The following is a 7,521-nucleotide window of genomic DNA, read 5'->3' as shown; positions in this document are numbered from 1 at the left end:
AAGAATTCTGCTTCTCATTCCTAAAACAAAGGCTGTGATTGTTGAAAGCTGACGGAAGGAGAAGGGGGGGGGGGGCATGGTGGGACAATGGAATAAATCACGTAAAAAATGTCACAGCCCTCTGAACGGAATTTTAGGGATGAGGCATTGAAAAACAAAGCGAGTGATGCATAACATTCAGGTCTTTCATCTGCAGTACAAGCAGCAGTCACATGGGTAGTCAGACAGACAGTTGTGTCATTTCTTTTCATTTGCTTTAATTTCCTGACTAGCATTATGAAAGGGCCACATTCTGAGCAGAATTCCTAAAGCCCCCAAACTGCCACATATTTGACATGGTAAAAATAATCCTCTAATCGAAAGAATTTCACAGATGGTTAAAAAGAAAACCGACTATACGAGAGGCAGTACAGTGAGACATTTCTAAATTGGATCAAGATTGGATTGAAGAACATGCTGAAAGTGGTAATTTAGCTGGAAATGAGCTAAATACTTTTGGCATGGGGATTAGAATACGATTGTTTCTCTGAGGAGTGCATGCAGCAGGTGTTTTGGATGAGGAGGAACTGTCTGAACTCCCTGCCCTGTGACAGACTAGACCAGTCGAGATCAAAGCTACTGTATTAAAATGGCAATGTGAAATAAAAGAGTACTCAGAATGAGTGAATTAGTCATTTTAAGATAAATTGTTCATCAGTGAAGTAATATAAGATTATATTGAATGATGTGTCAAATTCTGTATATGCTTTGGACTCAATAACCTCTTCAGCAAAGAAAACATTTGTCAGATTTCTTCAGAATTTGTCACAAAAAAAACAACAACAACTGATTACATGTTTGAAATCTCACAACCCATTTATTCTTTAGTACCAGACAGGTGAGACAGACAACATCAAATTGTTGAAAAGGCATGCACCCCGTCTCAGTTTCCTTTTTTTGAAGAAGATATTTGTTCGGGTATTTTACTTTAAGGACCATGACAGAAGACGATGGAAGGCAGCTCACAAAATAAGATTACAGGATGACAGAGAGAAGGGAATCCTTGAAAAACTCCAAAATCTGATTCTGGCAGTTGGCTCCTGTTGAATGACAAGTCTGTCTTATTTCCTAAACTCCTAATTTTGATCGTAGCAAATTGAATGTTTTGACAACAATGGCTTTCTCCAATATTGCCAAGTTAGAAGGAACAAAAATGTTGCACAACTGGCAAAAAAGTGGGGATGTGGTAGCATTGGCTTCTACCACCTCTGTTCACTCTGCCATTCTCCCATTGCTTGTTCATTACAGCTCTTCCTTCGCCCCACAGTCTGTATCCCTGGTATTATTCCTCCCATTGTAAAGGGATATAGCCAAGGTCAGCTGGTCTTGTGCCCGCTCTGTGGTCCCAGTTGCAATAAAACACCTGCAATTTATCCAGGAGGAGCAGCATCTACACATGCTCAAACTACTTTCCTATTAGAGCACTAGCGTGCTGCACTGAATGTAATGCTTTAGGTCTGGGTGTTTGAGTACTCTATCATGCTACATGATACCAGAAATACATTCCATAGAAATGACTCATATCTTCTATTCTTTTGTAGTTTGAGACAATTTAAACAATTGTTCAGGATATAAAATTAGTCGTTGTTTTCTGATTGTTTTTTTTTTTAGAGCCACTGAGTACGTGAAACCTACTCTTGAGTTGAGACCAAGTTGAAAAAAGCTTAGGTACAGAGAACAAAATATTCTATATATGTGGCATTTCTCAAGATAGAATATCCTAAACACAATTTACAGTATGATTTAAGAGAACTGGAAAATCAACTGCTACACATAAAATTGTATTTGGAGCCATATTGGAATTCCAACATTTACAAAGTTTATCTTCTTCCATCTGTCTCAGCCCAATATAACAAATACAGTTTCTCTTCCTCTGATAAATATCTCTCCATGCTCTATTTAATTATTCAGGTAGGATATGAGAATACAAACATAAATGAACCCTGATCAATGTCTGCCTTCTGTCAAGGTTTCTGAATGAGGCAACACATTGGTAGCTGAGTACTGTAGTGATATATAAATAATAGTAATCATCTTCATTACTTGGATTAACTGAAAGGTATAGTATATATATATATATATATATATACACACAGTGGGGAGAACAAGTATTTGATACACTAACGATTTTGCATGTTTTCCGACTTACAAAATATGTAGAGATCTGTAATTTTTATCATAGGTACACTTCATCCGTGAGAGACGGAATCTAAAATAAAAATCCAGAAAATCACGTCCTGTGTGAATTTAAGTATGCTCTCTCTAATTCTGTTTTTTTCTCTCAGGAATACCTGGCATGATGACTCCTTGTTGTCCCCAGGTCACCTGGCCGTGCTGCTTCTCCAGTTTCAACTGTTCTGCCCGCGGCTATGGAACCCTGACCTGTTCACTGTGATTACTATTCTTTGACCATGCTGGTCAATTATGAACATTTGAATATCTTGGCCATGTTCTGTTATAATCTCCACCCGGCACAGCCAGAAGAGGAATGGCCACCCCTCATGCCTGGTTCCTCTCTAGGTTTCTTAGATTGATGGATTGCTGCATCAGATGACCTGGCCTCCACAATCACCCAAACTCAACCCAATTGAGATGGCTTCGGATGAGTAGGACCACAGAGTGAAGGAAAAGCAGCCAACAAGTGCTCAGGTTAGGTCGGAACTCCTTCAAGACTTTTGGAAAAGCATTCCAGGTGAAGCTGGTTGAGAAAATTCCAAGCGTGTGCAAAGCTGTCATCAAGGCAAGACTATTTTGAAGAATCTCAAATATAAAATATGTTATGATTTGTTTAACACTTTTGTGGTTACTACATGATTCCATATGTGTTATTTCAACATTTTGATGTCTTCACTATTATTCTACAATGTAGAAAAGAGTCAAAATAAAGAAAAACCCTTGAATGAGTAGATGTGTCCAAACTTGACTTATCCAAACTTGACTTGTACGATATATATATATATATCGTACAATATACATATGCACTGTATATGTGCGATATATATATATATATATATATATATATATATATATATATATATATATATATATATATCACATATACAGTGCATATACAGTGCCTTCAGAAAGTATTCATACCCCTTAACTTATTCCACATTTTGTTGTTAGACTGAATTCAAAAGGGATCAAATGTATATTTTTTCTCACCCATCTACACACACTATAGGGCAGGGTAGCCTAGTGGTTAAAGTGTTGGACTAGTAACTGGAAGGTTGCAAGTTCAAACCCCTGAGCTGACAAGGTTGTTCTGCCCCTGAACAGGCAGTTAACCCACTGTTCCTAGGCCGTCATTGAAAATAAGAATTTGTTCTTAACTGACTTGGCTGGTAAAATAGCAAAGTGAAAACATGTTTTTAGACTTTTTTTGAAAATGAAATACAGAAATATCTAATTTATATAAACATTCACACCCCTGAATCAATACATGTTAGAATCACCTTTGGCAGCTGAGAGTCTTTCTGGGTAAGGCTCTAAGAGCTTTACACACCTGGATTGTACAATATTTGCCCATCATTCTTCAAGCTCAGTCAAATTGGTTGTTGATTATTGCTAGACAACCATTTTCAAATATTGTCATAGACTTATTTTCAAGCAGATTTAAGTCAAAAATGTAACTTTGCCACGCAGGAACAGTCACTGTCTTCTTGGTAAGCAACTCCAGTGTAGATTTGGCCTTGTGTTTCAGGTTATTGTCCTGCTGTAAGGTGAATTAATCTCCCAGTGTCTGGTGGAAAGCAGACTGATTCAGGTATTCCTTTAGGAATTTGCCTGCTTAGCTCCATTCCATTTCTTTTTTATCCTGAAAAACTACCCTGTCCTTAATGATTAGAATTATACCCATAACATGATGCAGCCACCACTATACTTGAAAATACGGACAGTGGTACTCAGTAATGTGTTGTATTGGATTTTCCCCAAAAAAACACATTGTATTCAGGACAAAAAGTGAATTGCTTTACCACATTGTTTGTGGTATTACTTTTGTGCTTTGTTGCAAACAGGATGCATGCTTTGGAATATATATTCTGTGCAGGTTTCCTTCCTTTCACTCTGTAAATTAAGTTAGGATTGTGGAGTAACTACAATGTTGTTGATCCATCCTAATTTTTCTCCTATCACAGCCATTAAACTCTGTAACTGGCCTCATGGTGAATTCCCTGAACTGTTTCCTTCCTCTCCGGCAACTGAGTTCGGAAGGACACCTGCATCTTTGTAGTGACTGGATGTATTGCATCCAAAGTGTAATTAATAACTTCACCATGCTCAAAAGGATATTCAATGTCTGCTTTTTAAAATAGTTTTACCCATCTACCCATAGGTGCCTTTCTTTGCAAGGCTTTGGATAACCTCCCTGGTCTTCGTGGTTGAGTCTGTTTGAAATTCACTGCTGAACTCAGGGACCTTGCAGATACATTCCCGTTCAAAAGCTTGGGGTAATTTCCTTGTTTTTGAAAGAAAGGCACATTTTATGTCTATGAAAATAACATTAAAGTGATCAGAAATACGGTGTAGACATTGTAAATGACTACTGTAGCTTGAAACGGCAGATTTTTTAATGGAATATCTACATAGGCGAGCAGAGGCCCATTATCAGCAACCATCACTCCTGTGTACTCCTGTGCACGTTGTGTTAGCTAATCCAAGTCAATCGTTTTAAAAGGCTAATTGATCACTGGAAAACCTTTTTGCAATTATGTTAATGAAGCTACCACTTGAGAACTTGTGAGGAATCTGTTTCTCAAACCAGACACTCTCTAAATGACTTGTCCTCTTGCTCAGTTGTGCACCGGGGCCTCCCACTCCTCTTTCTATTCTGGTTAGGGCCAGTTTGCGCTGTTCTGTGAAGGGAAAAGTACACAGCGTTGTACGAGATCTTCAGCTTCCTGGCAATTTCTCATATGGAATAGCTTTCATTTCTCAGAACAAGAATAGACTGATGAATTTCAGAAGAAAGCTCTTTGTTTCTGGCCATTTTGAGCCTGTAATCGAAACTACAAATGCCAATGCTTCAGATACTCAACTAGTCTAAAGAAGGCCAGTTTTATTGCTTCTTTAATTAGCACACAGTTTTCAGCTGTGCTATCATGAACGCTAAAGGATTTTCTAGTGATCAATTAGCCCTTTAAAATGATAAACTTGGATTAGCTAACACTGCATGCCATTGGAACACAGGAGTGATGGTTGCTGATTATGGGCCTCTGTACGCCTATGTAGATATTCCTTTTTTTTTAATCAGCCGTTTCCAGCTATAATAGTAATTTACAAAATAAACAATATCTACACTGTATTTCTGATCAATTTCATGTTATTTTAAAAATACCCCAAAAATGGCTTTTCTTTCAAAAACAAGGACATTTCTAAGTGACCCAAAACTGTTGTATGTGGGGTACAGATGAGGTCATCATTCAAAAATCATGTTAAAGTTGAGCTGACAAAAGTTATGTATTTATAGTGCCTTGAAACAGTATTTGCCCCCTTTCTTATTTTCTCTGTTTTTTGCATATTATTCCATATTTTTTTACCCTCTTTTCCTTCCCTACTTTATGATTAAGATCTCGTCTCATCTCTGCAACTCCCCAACGGGCTTGGGAGAGGCAAAGGTCAAGTCATGCGTCGTCTGAAACATGACACACCAAGCCACACTTCTTAACACCTGTTGGCTTAACCCAGAAGTCAGCTGCACCGATGTGTCGGAGAAAACACTGTTCAACTGACGACCAAAGTCAGCCTGCAGCCCGCTACAATGAGTCACTAGAGTGCGATGAGCCAAGTAAAGCCCCTCCGGCCAAACCCTCCCGCAACCCAGACAACGCTGGGCCAATTGTGCGCCACCCTATGGGACTCTCGGTCATGGCCGGTTGTGACACATCGAACCCCAGGCTGTAGTGACACCGCAACAATGCGATGCAGTGCCTTAGACCACTGTGCCACTCAAGAAGCCACTTTTTGCAAATTTTGCAAATGGAATGTTGTCAGATCTTCAACCAAAACCTAATATTAGATAACGGGAACCTGAGTTTACAAATATAAATGTGTGAAAAAGTAATTGCCCTCTTATAATCAATAACTGGTTGTGCTGGTTGTTGCAACCAAATTCTTCATGTAGTTGTTGATCAGTTTCTCACATCACTGTGGAGGAATTTTGGCTCACTCTTGCATTCATAACTGCTATAACTCAGTGACATTCGTGGGTTTTTAAGCATGAACTGCTTTTTTCAAGTCCTGCCACAATATCTCAATTGGGATTAGGTCTGGACTTTGACCAGGCCATTCCAAAATGTCAAATGTGTTGCTTTTTAACACATTTTGGATGACCCAGCTGTTCTTCAGTTTCAGCTCACAGACGGATGGCCTGACATACTCCTGTAGAATTCTCTGATACAGGGAAGAATTCATGGTTCCTTCTATTAAACCAAGTGGTCCAGGTCCTGAAGCAGTATAGCATCCCAAAACCATCACACGACCACCACCATGCCTGACCGTTGGAATGAGGTTGTCACGTTCTGACCTTAGTTCCTTTGTTTATTCTTTGTTTTAGTATGGTCAGGGCGTGAGTTGGGGTGGGCAGTCTGTTTGTTTTTCTATGTTGGTTTTTGTGTTCAGCCTAGTATGGTTCTCAATCAGAGGCAGGTGTCGTTAATTGTCTCTGATTGAGAATCATACTTAGGTAGCCTGGGTTTCACTTTTGTTTGTTTCCGTGTGAGTGTTTTGGCCACACGGTACTGTTTCGGTTTTGTAAATTCACGTTGTTATTTTCTGTTTAGTGTTCTGAGTTTGAATTAAAAATCATCATGAACACTTACCACGCTGCGCTTTGGTCCGATCCTTACTCCTCCTCAGACGAAGAGGAGGAAATCCGTTAGAGGTTCTTACAGTGGAATGCAGTGTTAGGTTTTCACCAGACATAATGGGACCATTTTCAACCAAAAAGTGATTCAAGTTTGCCAAAAAACTCCTGGAAGCATCTGGATGATCATCAAGAATCTTTTATGAATGTTCTATGGTCAGATTTGTCAAAAGGATAACTTTTTGGATGACATGGGTCCCATATTTGTGCTACCGAGTGGCGCAGCGGTCTAAGGTACTGCATTTCAGTGCTAAATGCATCACTACAGACCCTGGTTCGATTCCAGGCTATATCACAACCGGCCATGATTGTGAGTCCCACAGGGCGGCGGACAATACGTCCAGCATCGTCCTCGTTAGGGTTTGGCTGGGGTAGGCAGTTATTGTAAATAAGAATTTGTTCTGAACTGACTTGTCTAGTTAAATAATAAATAAGTTATGCTTTGCGAAAACCATCACTGCATTCCACAGTAAGAACCTAATACCAAGTTGGATAAGTTGGATAAATGTCTTTCTAAGGACTGCCCCTTTGATGTACCGCTGCAGTGAAGTGATATAAAACGAAGTCATGATGCAGCCGAGAACCAGAGGGAGGCGAATAGAAGTTGATTCAACAGA

The sequence above is a fragment of the Oncorhynchus gorbuscha genome, linkage group LG02, assembly GCF_021184085.1.
Source record: "Oncorhynchus gorbuscha isolate QuinsamMale2020 ecotype Even-year linkage group LG02, OgorEven_v1.0, whole genome shotgun sequence".
In the NCBI taxonomy this organism is placed as follows: Eukaryota; Metazoa; Chordata; class Actinopteri; order Salmoniformes; family Salmonidae; genus Oncorhynchus; species Oncorhynchus gorbuscha.
The sequence above is the reverse complement of the archived record's forward strand: the minus strand, read 5'-3'. Positions refer to the sequence as shown.